The sequence below is a fragment of the Mus pahari genome, chromosome 10 (genome assembly GCF_900095145.1).
Source record: "Mus pahari chromosome 10, PAHARI_EIJ_v1.1, whole genome shotgun sequence".
Lineage (NCBI taxonomy): Eukaryota > Metazoa > Chordata > Mammalia > Rodentia > Muridae > Mus > Mus pahari.
Genome location: NC_034599.1, coordinates 36,593,643 through 36,612,107, shown reverse-complemented (window position 1 = coordinate 36,612,107; position 18,465 = coordinate 36,593,643). Strand labels below are relative to the sequence as shown.

Below are 18,465 nucleotides of genomic sequence, written 5' to 3'. Positions count from 1 at the left end.
CTTCATGCTTTCGTGGTAAGGAGTCCCTACTGTTAGTGTCTTAAGGAAACCCGAGGAGCACTATGTTCTTGTCGTGTGACCCCATTTCTGTTTCAGCAGCACTTGTCAGTTCTTTTATTGAAATTATACTTATTATTGTACTGATGATGACGATGATGATGATGATGATGATGATGATGATGATGATGATGTGTGTGTGTGTGTGTGTGTGTGTGTGTGTGTATGCATGCCACAAACAGTCATGTTGGGGCATGTGTCATGGGTATGCATTAGAAATCAGAAGACAACTTTCAGAAGTTGATTCTCTCCTCTACTGTGGGTTCCATGGAGCATCCAACTCAGGTCGTCAGGCTTACACAACGGGCACTTCTCTCCAGTGTGTCATCTCACCAGTTCCACTGATCTTGGTCTGGCGGCCATTTCTTAGTATCCAACCCACCTTGGAAGTAATCAGAGACTTTGGGAACAGCATTCAAACGCCTATACTAAGTCTCCTGTGTGGTTCTGATGTCTGCTCAGGTTTGTGAACTCTTGACAATGAGCAGCCCCTTTGTACATGTGTGATAATTTTGTTTGCCGGGCCCTGTTAAGGTGCAGACTTTCTTTCACAGACAAATGCACTAACTTTGTTAGTCACTCAGCACCCAACAATGAGTCAATGAATTCTTATGCACTAACCTTTCTGAAACACTCTGTCTGGGTGTTCTACCTCATATTAATAAGAGTGGCAGACAGCTCACACATGCCAGAAGCCCAATTTTAACTCATTTCACAACACTGCTGACTTGCTTGGCTCCAGGAACTTCCTGCTGAGATTCAGGAATCTGAAATTTAAGATGCCATTGCTTAACACGTTGAGAATTTCATTGCACCAGTAACTATGACCACACTGGAATGTGAAGTAGGGGGCAACCCTGGAAACTGAGGGTGTAGGAATTTGTCAAAAAAAAAAAAGGGGGGGGGAGTCGCTGAGAGCCTCGTTGCTTTGACTATTCATAGGAACACCATCATTTCGGCGGTTACTTATATAAGGAGAAGAGATTTACCTGACCTAAAAAAAAAAAAAAAAGTATTCTTAAGGCCTTGCCTCCAGGACTCACAGATTCCCCTTAGTCCTGTAAAGGAGGCCCAGAGACTCCTCTTAGGGCAGAGATCAGTCATCCTATCCAAGATTCCATTGTTGTAGGCAAAGTCCCAAGTTTGTCTCACAATCCTTGGATTATTTTTGTAGATGTCAGTTCTATATGATAATATGAACTGAGTATCTGCTCATGGTCAGTTCCTGGATTTAGGGACGGAGATTTATAATCTTCTAATATGGCCCTTTCCTTGAAGGAGCTCAATGATTAAGACCCTGTCTCCTTGCTCAGTAATATCTGTCTTTGGCTGACCTTGAACTCTAAAGAAGCAATGAAAGGAAAGGTAAACGATATTGATCTCTACAATAAAGAGCTGTAAGAGAAGCCAAGATTTATCACAAGTTGTGCGGATGTCCTCACTTTGGCCACCAGTCATTTGATCAAGGACATCTTGGTGATAAAGAGTTTAAAAGTATAGGGACTGTGTTGGTTGTAGAGTGCTTGCTTGGTATGTGTGAAGTTCTGGGTTCAATCCCAGTGCTATGCTATAAAAAAAGATGAATGAATGAATAAATAGGTAGATAGATAAATAAATAAATAAATAAATAAATAAATAAATAAATTTCTACCTCAGGTCACACTCATATTTCATATTCAAATATATACATACTATGAAAAGGCTAAGTTTGTAGAAAGGTGATTGAAATATGAGTTTGGAGTCAGCAAAAAATGAAAGTGAACTTTGGACAAATTGTATTTTGTACACACACACACACACACACACACACACACATACGCACACACACACACAATTAGATTTCCAACATAAAGACATGCTAGAAGTGGTATCTACATGTCTTCTTCATTATTTGAGTATGAGGTTGAGTTTAGAGATCTGGGTTTTGAAACACTAGTATGTCTGCTTAGTAAATGTTCAGGTTAAGTCAATAAAATACTGTTACTAAGAACTGAGGGCAAAGGTAAGCCTCCACTCAGACGTATACTGGCTTTATAAAAAAAGCTAAGATTTTTGTGGGATGGGAAGTAGGTAAATATATGACCACCCAGACAGGGTTTCTGAGGAAATGAAGGCTCACCAAAGATTATTAAAAGCTATACGTATAAGAGCCATATTCATTCATTCAACTAACATCTTAAGCTCTTACCATGAGTGACACCAAGTCATGAACATACCCCAGTGAAGATGGCAAGATATTCGTGTTTTTTATTCTATTATTAGAATAGCTAGGAAACACTTTCAGGATAGCAGTCCCCAATACCCTATAATCTGGACAAACTAGGCATAAGACAACTTTTTTATGTTGAAATTTTTACTAGGAAAAAAATAGGCCTTGGTCATTTTAAAAAAGTTTACAGTGTCGCTGTAAGATAAACTTAGGTCAGCCTATGGGATAGCAATTAATAAAAAAATGAATGCTAGCATAAAATCATAGCTAAAAATAAATAAATAAATGAAGATTGTTGGAGAGATTTCGTGTGGCTTATTTTTTCCTGGAATGCTAATGTTTGCTATTGGAAAATGGTAATTTTGAACATGATTAGCTAATTCTTCATCTTAGTGACTAAAAGTAGGGCTGTAGGAGACACATTTCCATTGAGCTCCCTTTTAGGGCTCTGAGTGGTAACTAGGTGGATTATAAGACCCTTTCTCCTTTCCCTTATCTGGCTGGAGTGTGAACTCCAGATTTGGAAACTCTTAGACATTGCTGGGAAATGTATCACAGACAGTGACTCACCCCTCAAAAGACAAGTGTGTAAATTGCCTTACCAGAGAAAAGTCTTCTGCCAATCGCTCCCTTTCTTCCTAGGACGAGATTTCACTTCTTTCTCTCTGATTCATATCCTGAGGAAATCAACATGACACAAAATGTCTGCTGCACTCAATTAAGAAAAAGAGTCCTCCAACCCACACTTAGAGCACATAAGCTTCTGAAAATCCAGAGAATTTGTTATCTTCCCAAGAAAACTTCCCTCCAAAAGGCATAGGTGTCATGTAAGAGAACTGAATACCAGTCACTGAATGGCTGCTCTACATAAAAATCCCTTTAGCCCACAGACCTGCACCTGCAAAGCGGATCATCTCACCTAAAACTCGAGGAATCAGCAGGAAGAGGAGCATCAGGTAATCTAGGCTCCCTGGGTGCCATTCTGAGGTAATAGTTTACATTAATCGAGAGCCTACCAGCATTCAGGTTCTACTTTAAGTTTTCCAAGTAACTTTAAGTTTTCTAAATAACTCCGTAACCCTTTGTAGACCCTAACCACAGTTGAGGGGGGTGAGCTGAGAGTGGTGAATGACTTTTCTCAAGGTGATGTATTACCATGACGCACACTGCAGTGCAAACCTCCAGCAGTTGGGTACTATAATACGAACTTTCTGATTCCTCATTTCATCCTTGAAAAGGTCAGAACACTACCATCTCTGTCATGCAAACGAGAAAGAGAACACCTGAAGAAAGTTAGCGATGTGATCAAGGGCATAATGATTACTGACATGTTTGATCCGAGAGCTGAACTCAGTAGAGGCAGGGTCCCAGGGTTGTCCTGGCATTATGTCATATCAAGCATTCCCAACTCAGAGAAACAAATGTGTACACTGGACACTGCTTACGTTCACAGCCTCACGGGAGCTACAGGAGGCTATGAACCAAATATATTCTGGAGAGATTCTAGAAAAGGGGGTAGGGCATTAGAACGGGAAAAAAAAAAAGTTGTCTAAGGAAAGTTCCTGTTGGGGAGGTAAAAGGCTAGGCAGGTGACAAGAGCTGACTCTGCCTCCTGGCACTGCCTCAGCTCTACTCTGAAGAAAAGGAAAGAAAGGCCAGCCTTCGCAGGTGGTAGGAAGGCTCTATTACAGATATGGGTCATGCTCAGAACAGCAGAGGTCTGGAGGAGGGCAGAGAAGGTTTCTGAGTTTACAGTAAAAGCTACTAGCGATGACTCTGTCCCTCGCCCGGTAGGTTTTCAAAGGATCCCATCAAATACGAACTAGAACAGTTACAAATCAAACCCCCACTCCCTCTTTAAAAGGGAATGCGAAAGGGCAGAAGGCGGGGAGGGGCGTCTCAATTTCAACATTTTCTAGGGATTTTCCATGCAATTTAGCCAGTAGAATAGGAAAATAGGATTTTTTTTTTTAAAGGTTATTTTTGGCAACAGAGCTTTACTGGATAAATGAACTCAAAATTTGACAGTCTGTATCTAAACCATGTGCTACTTTTATCTATCCCAAAGCATAGGGCTCACCCTTCGGTAACAGTATTCATCTGCTCAGAGATCTAGAAGAGCAGTATTTTCAATAGCCTATAATGTTCGAGGAGGACTATGAAACCTTTACTGGCCAACAACTCCAAAAGAGGTATTCCTGGCACTTGTCTTTTTATCTGATAGCCTATAGTATCTAGTAGAATCTACTGCTAAATGAACATAATATCAAACTGACTCCTAATGGCTTATAGTTATACTCATCAATTAATCCATTACCCACAACAGGTCAACATACAGAGATTAAGAGACTATAGAATGCTCAACTCTAAGTGAGAAGTCTATATTATATATGCTCTTCCCAAGGCTTGGGGGTCATTGTGGAAGACAGCATAAAGAGATTGTAAGAGGAGTGGTGAATAACTACAGGAAGGCTGTGTTCTGGCCACAGTGAAGAGTTGCAAATTTTAATTCACAGCAGTTGAGACAACATGAGAAGGACCTGCACAGGGTCAATACATGTAAAATCCCAGCATGCGGAGAGGAGATGAACATGAAGTCCCACCTCCAGCTAAGGTGATATTGGCAATTGATAGGCACTGAGAGGAAGAGGGTAAGGATTCTTTTAAGGGTATGGTCCCTGTGAGTTGATCACATGCCACAGGATGTCTCACATCCAATGGACAGGGCTGGATCTCAGAGTCAGGGAAAGGGAATTAATACGATCAAAGTACATTAGAAAACTCTCAGGTAACAAATTAAAAATGAGAACAGAATAACAGTATGTTCCTACTAGCTAGGAGTTGAGAGGATTTCAAACTGTCCCCCAGTACTCTGAAATAAAAGTTCTAAAGTGAATGGATTAATATAATTCGACAATAATTGGCAGAAGCGAAATCTGCAACTGTTTCATCTTGCACCCTTGGCTGTGCTCTGTGTGTTTCATCTGCCACAGTGACAATCTCAACCTTCTCAGGCTTGTCTGATCCTTAGGATGCCTTCCGATTTCTGTGGCACTCACAGCAAAACCTCATTGACCTTGATTCCGGGAAAGCAAGCATGCTCTCTGCCTTCGTAAGGTCTGGGAAGACAATTCTCAGTAGCGTCAGAACTAGAAGGACAGGAGAATGCATAGATGACGAGGACTGTGAACTGGCTATGCTTTTGACTGGGGTATCTGAGCCTCGACCTACGAGTCTCTGGAGCAGTCAGCAAACAGGAATAAGTCAGAGCTCCTTAATAGGCCACTGCACATTTTTTTTTTCCAGTGCCACCTTCAAGGCAGTAAAGAGCAATGGAGTCTTTCTCCTGTATAACGCTGGTGTCAGAGTGTAATGAGAGACGAGTCAGGCACTCGTCTCACAAGGACTCTACAGAACTAAAGAAGCACACAGAGGGAATGGTTTATCTGTACCATGTTCCTGAACGCATATGTCAGTTACACTTAATGAGTTCTGTCCACAGTCCTTGACACACACTGTAAAAAAGCCCCGATTCCTTTAGCAGGTCATTATGCATTCATTGGATGGCGCTACCTGGTCTCTCCCATCCCTGATCTAAGACTCACCTAATATGGTGGAATCATATGTCTCTCTCTCTGTAAGACCACCAGGAGGAATGACTTTATAATGCCACCATGTCATTTATCATGGGCTACAGAAGAGGCAACAGATGCCCAAGGAAATGTCTTATGGGGAGAGGAAGTCTGTGGGTGAAACTTCTATCTACAGCAATGCGATTTTCTTCCCAGGAAGAACACCTTAAACCCAACAACCAAACCATTTGAAAAATTCCTAATGCATCACGTGGGCAATAGTCAGGCTGTCCCATCCTCAGAGGCAAATTACGTAAAAAATGCATGGTTAGCTCATTAATATATTATGCATTTTGCAATATCACTAGCCAAGATTCTGGCCAGTAAGTAAGTTAATATAAATATTCCATCTCTTTTCATCGTCTGTGTAACTGTGCAAGACACACCATCGTGTCTTCAGATCATGTTGTAGAGATTAGAGAGGGCAAGATGTAATACTTGGCAGAGTGAAATCAGAACCTAGACTCAGCCCTCAGATTTAGCTCGTCATGAAGCAAGTCAAAGCCTACCTTCCTTGAGAGATTTCCAGGGTAAATTCATAACTAGCCTGACCATTTTCTAATTTCCAAGCTCCTAGGACATTATACTATAAAATCAGTACCTTATTAGAAGCTGTTATTAAAATTATTTTATGGATTTCTGTTTTTTTTTCTTTTGTATTTGAACATACAGCTATGGCTTTGTGTATCCTACAACCTTCTTGTAAGCTGCTCTTACCCAATTGAATGTCCCTTCTCCAGGCCTCTTGTGCATTCAACACTCAGCACAGGCCAAGGGAGGCTCCCTTCTACCCTGGCAACTCTCCAGCCTTTAGCATCCCTGATCGGTAAGGTAGACTGCTCATTCTCACGTTCCTATAGCACCAGTGCTCATTCTACTGCAGCTCTCCTAAGCGTCTGCTCTCTTCCATTCCCTTCTCAACCTCAGTCAGCCCAAGAAAAGGAATCTTAGATTCCAGAAGCTACCGATTGAGAAATGCATGCGTAGTCCAGGAAAGGGACGTGGAATCAAACAAGGCAGCCAGCAGCTTTGAGGAATTCCAAGTCTTGTGGAAGAGCGCAGCATAGAGTGTGGTGAGGTGTACTTCCCGCACCGCAGTAGGTTTGGGGCACTTTGAAAACAGAGATAAAAAGAGGCTGCGATATCTCTACAGTGAAGCATTGGAAAGCAAAATTGAACCAAGTCTTGAGAGAAGATTGGAAAGTCAGCAGATAATGTTCATAGAGCTGAGGAGTATGTGGGAAGGAAAGGGAGAAGGCAGGCTCCAGCAGAGCCCTATGGTGCGCTGTACAGTCCGCGGGTTCTCCCTAGAGGAACCAACACTCACTCCACTATGTCTGCTGAGTCTAATAGCATGGCCCATCACATTCTCTGCTTTTGCTGGGACACCTGTCTTCCCAGAGGTTTTGAAAAAAAGTATTTAGCCTCCTCAAGGAAGTAGAGCTGAGGGCAGAATTGGTAGAGGGAACAGAGGTGCAGAGGGACAATGGATTGGGATAAAGATCTATCGAGGGTGAGGTAGGAGGAAGGATCAGTCTTTGGCTCAGATAATTTCTGGACCTTGTTGTACCCCATACCTTCCTAGAGTTTGGATTTTTAATCAGACTTATTCTTACAAACACAAGATCCTAGCCAACCACAGCAAGACCTTAAAAATATCACTTCATACTATTTATACATAGAAATGGGCCAAAAAAAAGGCTCCTTGAGGTTCTAGCCCTCAAATGGATACTTCCCAATTGTACTGGTTAGTTTTGTGTCAACTTGAAGCAAGCTAGAGTCATTTAGAAAGAAGGAACCTCACTGAGAAAATACCCTCTCATGAGATTGGCCTATGGAGGCGTACGCTTTGATGACTGATGTTGAAGTGTCCAGCTCACCGGGTGGTTTCACCACTGGACTGCTGGGCCTGAGTGTTATGGGAAAGCGTGCTAAGCAAGCCATGAGGAGCAAGCCAGTAAGCAGTGTTCCTCTATGGTCTCTACTTCCACTCCTGCCTCTAGATTGTGCCTTGAGCTCCTGCCTTGACAGGCAGTTCCTTCAGTGTCAGACTTCAAGCTGTAAGATGAAAACTGATCATTCCCAAGTTGTCGCTGGTTATAGTGTCTATCACAGCAATAGCTCGATCTCTTCATTTAAATACGGAGACACAGGCTTGCAAATCTATCCCATCGGCTTCCATTCTACTCCCAACAATTCATCTAAATCCAAACCCTTCCCCCAATCAATTACCCTAGCCCCAAGGCTGCTTCACTTTTACAAGATTCCTGCCAGCTGGTTAGTCTCAAGGTGATCATGGGGTTCATATTTGGTGAAAAATATCAAAATAGACCAAAAAATGAAATAAAAATCATGGAATGACCACAGAGTAATGACTTCATTGGTTTTTGTTTTTTGGTTGTTTTTTTTTTTTTTTTTTTTTTTAATTTGCTCAACACCTTAGTCCCAGCATGCACCTGCCTCTAGAGGAGGCTATGTGGAGACAAACAAAGCATTCTTCTTGGCCTTAAGCAACTTTCCAAGCAGAGCGAGAAATAGCACAATTTCCCAGCATTCATGTACCTCAAGTTAGCCATCTGGGAGGATGTGAACTTATTATTATTATTTTTATATAATTTCTGGTAAGTCTTTTTAAAGCCAGTCATGATGCAAATGAAAACATCCGCTCACAATTTTATAGCTACATTTAAATTTATTTTTAATAAATAAAAATGGCCTATTAGCTGGGCCAATTGAATATGACACTTTGTCTATTTTATTTTTTGGAAATGTAAACTATACTCCAAAAACAATTCTTTTTCTCTCACCAAGTATCTGAAAGGAATGTGTTCCAGATTCTGAGTCCTACCACTGAGAGGAGGTATACAGATGCTTTGCCCGGGCATCATTAGTACCCCACATATATGTTTTAAAGCACTTGTTAAAATATTGGGCTCTGGAATTTTTATTAACTTCTAAACAGGCATATATCTGCCCAGAGGCAGGTACCAGGATCACTTTAGGTCACATGGAGTCTCTCCCAGCTTTGTGATTCTGCAGTTGTTTAAACTGGATTTCTCCAAGTCTGTGAAGAGCTGAAGAACTATTCCTGTCCTGGTTCTCTTCCTATGTAGGTCAAATCCCATCCCAGCGAGGACCCTGCCAATAACCACCTCGTGACCTGGTTATTTTAGATATCTTGATGAAATGAGCATCAAACCCGACCTCCGAGGCAGAGTTGTCTGTTACAGAACCTGACCTGAATACTGTTTAAGCAAAGTATGTCCCTGTCATAGTTTTTCCTTTTCAATCTTCAAGGTACCAAGTGAGAACAGAGAGCAGTTGCAGAAAAATTATCAATGAGTACAGCAAGTCCTGATCACTGATGGAAACCGCCGAGTCATGGTGTCTGGGAACTCACAGCTACACATCGTCAAATGAGAATGATTTCTGTCGTAGCCAGGCTAACAGGATATGCCTGTACTCATAGCAATTAGGAGGCAGAGATAGGACAATCATATATCCCAGGCTAGCATGGTACACGTATTAAGGTCCTATCTTAAACACAATAGCACATAAACTAAATCAAGGGCTAGACAGGTGATACAAAGCTTTCTTAGTGGGCATATATCTCGGGTTTGTAACCTAGTGCCATACATGCAAAAAAAATATGCACACAAACACACACATTCATATGCATGCCTATGCATGCATATACATGGGTATGCACATGATGTCCCTCTTGCATCTGTCATTCACTCAAGTTATAGAAAGGCAGGGAAATTGGCCCAAAATATTATGAATAAACTTGGTTGACCAGTAAGCTGGCTCAGTGGGTAAGACGTCTGCTGCCAAACCTGATGGTGTGTTTTCAATCCCTAGGACTCATAGTGGAGAGTGAGGACCAACTCCTCAAGCTGTCCTCTGGTCTTCACAGGTATGCCATGGCATATGCACATACCCCCTATAAATACAGAGTGTCAAGGAGTTAAAAGAGGCTCTCTTACCATATTGGGAATTCCATACCTGATGCTTCTTTCTCTACTCCCTCCCAAGGGGCTGGCTTTTTTACTTTGGCATACATTCTTCTTTTTTTTTTTTTTTTTTTTTTTTTTGAACAAGGGGCTAGCTCTTGTTTTCTGAAATGTCACTTTCTAAGAATGGAAACTCCCTGAGACGAGGCTGTTTAGTTGGCTCTTATGGTATTTATTGAGTCCTGTAGAGAGAATATCTTGTGTATTGTATGAATGCATCACCTATCAAGTAAAAAACCTACAGCCTATGGCTTAGGCAAAAAAAAAAAAAAAAATAGAAGGTGGCACATCTGGGAGGAGAAAAAATTCTAGGAGAGATTCACCAGGAAGATATGACAAGACAGACATGTGGTACCAGAGCACAGGTAACCAGCCACGTGGCAGAACGTAGGCTAGACAAAATGGAATATTTTAAGTAATATCTAGTCAGAGAATAGCCTAGGTATATGGCAAAGATATTTGTAAATATATTTCAGATCTGAGTCTTATTTCTGGGAACACAGGACTAGGAGGGAGAACTGGGGCTCAACTTCAACAGAGTCCTCTAGTTAGAATGGACGTTCTACCAAAATATGAATCTTCATGCCTAGAACCACGTCCAGGCCATAGAAACCACTAGATTCCGACTTGCTGGACTGTCAAATAAAGAATGGTATTTGCTAAGACTCACTCTCATACCCCTTCTATAACTATAGCTGCATTTTCCCCCCTCTGGCCTGTTAGTATAGCTTAGAGTTCTCCGGAATACTTGTGGCACGCTCTCCTTGCTATTATCACTACGTCTGTCCACCTTACCAACTAAACTTGGGAAGTGTTTTATGACAGGAACTATGTCTCACAACATCACAATTTCTGTGTTAAAAGAGTAAGAATTCACTAAATGCCTCCTGCCCGATAATTGGGAGAATGGGGAAGAAATGTTTCTCTTGTAATTACGAAGGTTGCAGATTTATGACTGGACCTCATATCTCAGACTCTGCCTGGGCTTCCAAGACTTCCACAGACCAAACTGAAGAAGCCATGAGTCACTCTGCTTGGAGGGGAGGGGCGTGTGTTTGTGCAGGAGATGTTTCCCAACCTCGATGAATCATGTGTATAATCGCCCAAACTGCATCCTGTCTGGGGAAGTAACCAAAACCCCTATTTCTGGCCCAATGGCTTTTTGGTTTATGAGTAAATGCCACTGGCATGCCATTAAATAAATGCCCTCAGAAAGCCCTCAGCTAGTGCCATACCTACAATAGTCAGGCTTGTGACAGATCAGTCACGCCTTGAGAACAAGAGGTGAAGACCCACCTTTCTCAGCTTGTCTCTCTCTGGTGCATGGCCACCAAGTTCTGACTGAATGTTGTGATGCTCTTTTCCAAACTATAGGTCAAGTCATTCTCCTGCCCACCATCAATGAGCCCCAGCATCTACAGAGAAGGTCTTAATTTTGTGTGTGCACACACATACATGTGCAAGCCTGTGCATTTATTTGTATGGGGGGGGTGGGTAGAGGCCAACATCGGGTGCCCTTCCTGGTTGATCTCTCCTCATTCTTTTGGACAGGGTCTTTCATTGGAGTTGGAGCTCACCAAGACAACTAGACTGACTAGACAATGCGTCTCAGAGATTCTCCGGTCTCCACCTTCCCAGGACGGAAGGACGCACTGCTGCACTCAGAATTATTTTACAGCGGTGCTGAGGATTGATCTCAGTTCCTCATACACGCCCAGCAAGAATTTTATCCTCTGAGCTATCTCCCTAGTGTAACATCTCACTTTCTTTTAATTCTTAAAAAATTTTGTATGCGTAAATGTTTGCCTGTACCTATGTATGTGTTCCATGTGCATGCCTGGTACCCAAAGAGACCAGAAGAGGGCATTGTATCCTCTGGAATTGACATTATAGATGGTTATAGGTCACTATGCAGGTACTGAGAACTGAACTCTGGTTCTCTGCAATAGCAGAAAGTGCTCCTAACCGCTGAGCCATCACCCCAGCCCCAAGATGTAACTTTTAAACCTATTGTCCAAGTTCTTCTAGAATCTGAGCCCAGGCTATTTCACTCTATTTACTTCCTCTTCCCTCAATACCACAGGCTCCCATTTAATGCCTCCCACGGATGCTTTTTCTGAATATACACAAAGCCTCCCCTTCACTCTGTGACTTCATTCCCTCTGTCCCTCTTACATTGCCTTCTCCTCCAATGTCTGAATGTCGGAAATCTGTATTTCCTCAGATCTCACCCGATAGTGATTTCTCTAGACTGTCTGCTGTGCTTGTCTCACAAGGGGAAATTAACTTCTCCTTGGAGGACGCTGAAGGCTGTGTTCCCAACTGAGGCTTCTAATGTATATTATAGACACATGTACACAATTGATTCTCTAATAAATCACTGCTTGGAGAAGTGAGTCTTGGTCAGTGCAATAATCTTACAACTAGCATCGTTAGGTGAACTGAACAGTCACTATAAAATCTAGTAGAATGGAAAATCAAATTTATCATTCTCAGGGAAGGCTCGGTGTAGATGGTTCTTATTCTCAACATTCTCTTTTTATCCTTCACCTCCTTTCATGAAGATGTAAGATTAAGGAAAACTCTGGACTCTGAACACAGCCATGGTCCTGTTTCATCGTCCCAGGCTTCCTTTCTCCAGAGGTCCACCTCCTTGTGGCCTTCTTTGCAAGCAGATGTCAGTAAGCTTAGGGGTGGGGAGAGGTAGAATTTTGATATTAGCTTGAATTAAGAAGAGAGAAATGTAATTAAAAGCGGCTCTTCTGTTTCCAAAGGCAAACTTTTTATAAGATAGTATATTCTGCAACAAACACTTGCCTGTTACTCTTTACCTCAGGGTATCTGTGCCATTGTGCCCATCTCTGGGAGGACAGAGAAATGAACACTGATGTAATAAAGCCTCGCTTTGTTTGATTACAAAGCACGATGCTTTCTTTCCATTCTGCTTCCTTGCGCAGCCCTGGTCCTGAGAATGGGGACAGAGAAGATAAGCCGGGGTTCATCCAAGCCAAGAGCAGATAAGGTAGGAACACAGCGTCAAGAATTTTCATTGTCCAGTGTCTTTGGCAGTTGACAGCATCTAGGGGAAGACTAGGAAATAAATACTCCTTCTCTGCCTCTCCAGTGGCTGACAGCCCCTACCTATGCCACTGAATGACTGTACCACCACAGGCATATTTGCTGTTTCTTCCTCAGCTAAGAAAGCTTCAGAGTCCCTGCTAGAGTGGAATGCACAGACTTAGTAATAGTAAATTCACACGTGCTGCCCACATAGGAGTTGTCGCTATTCAAAGATAACTATTTGTTCTCGTTCTTCCACCTTGGGATTTGTAAGCATCTCTAAAGGCTTGGTAATGAGTATCTTCAGCATTGCAGGATATACTGACTTCCCAGAACTGTCTTTCTGGTAGAAAATGTAGTTACAGAAGACATGTACACAGACTGAATTCTATTTTAGTAAAACTGTGATCGAACAGACTTGACCCATGAACCATACATGCAACTCTCTGCCCTACGTGTTTAGCAAGAACAAAACATCAAAGGTAGAGAGAAATATCTAAACTTGTTTTCTGGCACGAGGAATGATATTGGTGAATTTTGTGAGACCTCCAGATGTCTCCTTAAAGTACCATCTGAGATGAGAAGGTTTCAACCATATCCAGTGTTCTCACCACCATCAGGAGACACATGAGACTATATGACTTTTCTATACCTACCTCTGGACCACACTCTTCTCTGAGAAAGACAGTTCTGATACTGTTAAAGAAAACATCAATCACACTTGTGATAAAAGGTCACCACATTTTTTAAAACAAATTGGTCCTTTGAGCAAGATGAATTCTAATGGATTGGTTTATTAACCTAAAGGTTGAACCAGACTGCGAGTAACTAAATGATTTGTTCATAATTAGTATTATTTATAATTATTTTACTTGGGAAAAAATATCACCTTAAATGTCAGGATGTTTTTTAATTGCCTCAGATGAGATTCAAAATAATTGACTTTGCAAATGTATTTTTAAAAACTCATTTAAAAATATCTGAAATTGCTGACAGTTTGTCTAGAAGAGACAACATATCGATATTCATTACTATGGACAGAGCAGAAATTGATCTATGATTTTTTTTAAGCCATGTGAATTGTGATCACTTCTGGACTCTAGAACAGTCAAATTGCCGATGAAGAAATCCATATACTTATTCTCCATTAAGTATGCACTTTGAGTGTCCTATATACTTTTCATTAAGTGCAGAATGAATATATGTTTGGAAGGAGAAGCAATGTATATATATATGTACACACACACACATATAGTTGTATATGCATGCACATGTGGGGGCATCTGCATATATACATACATATATACATACACAGCCTTTGGATAGGATATCAACTATTGTGCCTTTGGATAGGATATTAACTTTCTGCAGGTGAGTAGGTAGGTGCCTTAAACTAAGCATCATTCTAAATATTTGCTCCATCACTTGATCGGTGGAGATGAAAAGAAGCAGGAGAAAGCTTCCTTTTGTTAGCAGCTGGGACAAAAGTTTAAAATAATTGGGAGGTATGGGACAATCACTAGCAGAAACCTAGCAGCTGCATCATGACGAGAGCTCGGCACTTGTCAAGTCACAAACCGTTGATGTCTGCAGGTCAACGGTGCTCTTCAAATGCATAGATATGTGGAGGAAGGGTTGTGAGAATTCCAGGTGACAGAGGAGGGGGAGATATCAAACACTTCACAAATGGCCTACTCTGCTTCCCCATCTGCCACACTCACAGCTGAGGAGAAGCAGAAAGAATATGGCTACAGGTGTCAAAGCCAGCTAACGTTCTTATAGGCAACCTCTACCAGCCCAATCCAAGACACAGACCCAAGTTTATGTCTGACACATTTTGGTGAAAAAAAAAATCACAGGTGACCTGGAAAGAATGTTCTAGAAGGGGGAGATGACGACGGCATTGTTATTACCATAGCCTGTCATTTGCTTCTTCCAAATAGTCCCACCATATGCCCAAAATGTGACATTGACTCCTGTGTCCAGGACACAGACATCTCACTCCCCCAGGCACCGTGGAGACACCATCAATCACTTATCTGCATGAGAAACTGAGCTGAGGATGGAAAAAGAACATTTGATGCTGTCAAAAAAAAAAAAAAAAGGGAGCGAATATGAAGTGTCCCATTTATCAAAGAGATTAGTTCTAAAAGTCTGGGGAGCTACGTGTACACAAGGAGGAGAATGGGTTATGGGTGTTGACTTAGATGCACACTGCTCTCTCCCAGACTCAGCAAACTCCCTGCTGAGAGTAGCAAGGCTCTATTAACTGATTAATTATTATTAATGCCAACTTTTATTTAGCTAGCAATTATAATCTATTAAGAGCATTTCTCTGCATCCTCTTACTTATTCAGTCTTTGGAACAATCCTGTAAGGCTTGTCAGTAATATATTATTATCTCCCTTTTTAGACAAAGGAAACTCCGGGGTTTCCTCGCTTAAGCTAATCCCACCGATAAATGGCAAGTTCTAGACTGGAACACAGAATTTCTGACTGCCGGTCCACTCCCTAGAGGGGCTGTGGAAAACCCAAAGGAAAAAAGGGAAAGTGGGAAGCATTGGTTCAGAAGTGAAAGAACCCAGAAAAGCCTGCAGACCAGAATTCCTTCCAGTTTAGGTCAAAGCAGGAGTAGGTGTGGTTCTGTGACACACAACTGACATGATTAGATCAATTGACTGGGAGCCACATTTGCTCACGCTGAACTTCCTTACGCAAACTGGACCTTCGATGTCAATCTCCCCGCAACTTGTTTCTTGCCAAGTTTCTTAAGCAGCCTAGTTGGAACCAACTTCAGACTCTATTCAGATTCTGTTCTCAAGCTCTGCCTCTCTCATACAGCAACCTTGTCTCTTTTTTTGTCCTTTCTGCAAGCTCACCCCTTGCCCTCCTTTCTTCCTTGATGTTCCCAATCAGTGCTTTCCCCCTTAACCTCTGCTGACCATTCTCATTTTGGTCTATCCATTTTCCCATGTGCGGGGGGGCTCCTGTGCCTCTTTACCCAAGAGCCCCCTGGCCATCCTCCCTCTGGCTCTCACCTGTACTCAGCAGCCACAGGCACCCCAGGTTGCCCTTCTGATGTCTTCTTTCTGTCCGTCTGAGGACTCCAGACTGTCTCCAGGGCCTACAAGCTGGAACTGTGCCGTCTTCGGGCTCTTTGTTATTTCGCTTCCTTGGTTCACAGCGCTAGTAAATAACAGCACACACTAAAAGATGGTCTCGGCTATGTTTCTCGCCTCCAGCCTCCAGCAGTGTTATCTCAGACCCCAACATTGCAACAAAGAAATCTCACAGTTGGGTTAGTGAAAACCAGTACAGGACAGGAACAGAAAACTTCAGCGCTTCCCAAATTGCTCAGCCCCAGCTGCCCTCCAGGGGCTCCCCCTAGTGGGAGATGCTGAGCACGACAGGCCAGCACTAGGTTTGGGTTGGTGCCTTGGGGTGGGAGGAGGGGAGTGCGTCGAAAGACAGAGTACACTGTGTCCTTCTGTGAGCAACGGCCTCTGTGTGATTTGCAGGGCTGAGGTCCTCTGAAATTAATCAGGGAAATCCTTTGGATATCCAGCGTTCTTAGGACCTGGAAGACCAGAGTGCAGGTGAACTCTGAGAAGACAATAAGCTTACACTGTATAGGCACATGGTGATTGGCGATCATTTGCTGCTGCTGTGTGTCCAGTTTGGACTGGTTAAAAAAAAAAAAAAATGTCACGTAGTCACTCAGTCACACATGGCTGTTCTGGAGAGACAGGCATAGTCTCTGAAGTCTGAGAATAAGCATAATGGTCCAGTCTCCTGGGCTCTCCAGACCTATGGTGTCCCAAGGACCTTGGTTGCTTTCTGTTGCCCACTGTGATGAATACAAACTGCATATCCAAATAGCATCCTCCTCCACAGAGATGCGATCTCATCCATTCTAACCTGCCCAGCAGGCAGGTAGGAAGTAAGAAATCGATAATTCTCTTCTGCAGAGACTAACAAGTGATGCTTTCGGTGCCATCAGTCAAACCAAGGGTGAAGGGAACATCGGGGCTGGTTTTCCTGACCTCCCGCCCAGGACACCCAGACTGTGCTCCACCTCTGGGGATGAGGGAAGAGAAGCTGAGTTCAACCTCAGGGCAGGGCAGCGAGCTTCACCCTCAGAAACAGGGATTGGCCTGCCCCACCCCACAATGTGAAAATAGTGTGTTTAGCAAGATGCAGAGAAAGACGGCAGCCTGCTCCTGCAGGCAAGAATTCAATTCATCATTATGTCAAATGGGGAAGGGGATCCATAAGACGAGCCAGAAGCTCTTTATTTACCAGTAAACAGTTAGTGAAGGGTAAATGAACAAGGAGATCTTCCAGGATGATGACAGTGATTTGGTGCTGATGCTAGGTAACCACCCTCCTTGTGATACAATCTCCTTTCACCATCAGACCAGTTGGGAAACCTTGACTGTGAGATTAGAAGAGCCCTATTTTAGTGATAAAGAAACTGAGGTCGGAATGGTTAATGGCCCAGACTGTGATCAAATCGAAATCTCTGAAAGCTTAGAGCCCATTTCACGTGGCATACTACCACATGGGCTCGTCTAGCAATCCTGGGGAGGGGGGTGGGGAGTTGGCAAGGAATCAACATAAAACACTTCCTATTTACTCTGCAGACCAAATCACAAGCCGAGGCTCACTCATCTCTCTTCAATTCTACTACTTCAATTTTCCTGCAGTGTTGGAGCAGCAGTGTACTGCACCACATGGGAGTTCAACTAACCAACCCAACAAAAACAACAGCAAAAGACTTAAAGGTGAGCATGGTAATGCAGGCCTGTAACTCTAGAATACAGATGGTGAAGGCAGGAGGGTTCAGAGTTCAAGCCCATCCTCGACCATGTAGCAAGTTCAAGACCAGCCAACGCTGTATAAAACTGTTTATCCAAAGAAAGAAAAGGCAAAGTCAGACTTGGTGTAAGATGGATGGTAAAATTATATTTCTTAAGAACCATGGATACTTCATGGGCTCTTTTTTTTTTTATGGGCATTACAGGAATTAGCTTCCAAATAGCAACAGTAACCCATGAAAAAGAAGCTTATGATATTAAGATGCCAGTGGTTATGATAATGAAGAAGAAAACCCAGTTAATGATATGGTTATTGACCATAGAGAGTCAATCACTATTTCTCAGACCTGTCCTGGGTCCTTGGGTTGAGCAAGAGTTAAATGATTATGACAGTACTTCAGTTCTGTTATAAACTCACATCAAGCCAAGCCAACCAAACAAACATAAACAACAACAAAAGATTTAAAGGTGGGCATGGTAATGCAGGCCTATAATTCTAGAGTGCAGATAGATGATGAAGGCAGGAGGATTTGGAGTTCAAGCCCATCCTCAACTATGTAGCAAGTTCAAGACCAGCCAACTAAGACTGTTTATCCAAAAAAAGAGAAGAAGAAGAAGAGGAAGAAGAAGAAGAAGAAGAAGAAGAAGAAGAAGAAGAAGAAGAAGAAGAAGAAGAA

At 42.4% G+C, this 18,465-nt stretch overlaps 1 long non-coding RNA gene across 2 annotated transcripts in view; it reads right to left on the bottom strand.

Annotated features, from left to right (window-relative positions):
• Positions 1-698: 698 nt before the first annotated feature.
• Positions 699-18,465, bottom strand: part of LOC115064805 — a 115,384-nt gene continuing 97,617 nt past the window's right edge. For both annotated transcript variants that reach the window (XR_003844627.1, XR_003844626.1), the window contains exons 5-7: positions 16,010-16,157; positions 2,869-2,943; positions 699-824 (exon numbers count right to left, since the gene is read on the bottom strand). This is a non-coding gene — a long non-coding RNA (uncharacterized LOC115064805). The remainder of the gene's footprint in view (positions 825-2,868; positions 2,944-16,009; positions 16,158-18,465) is intronic.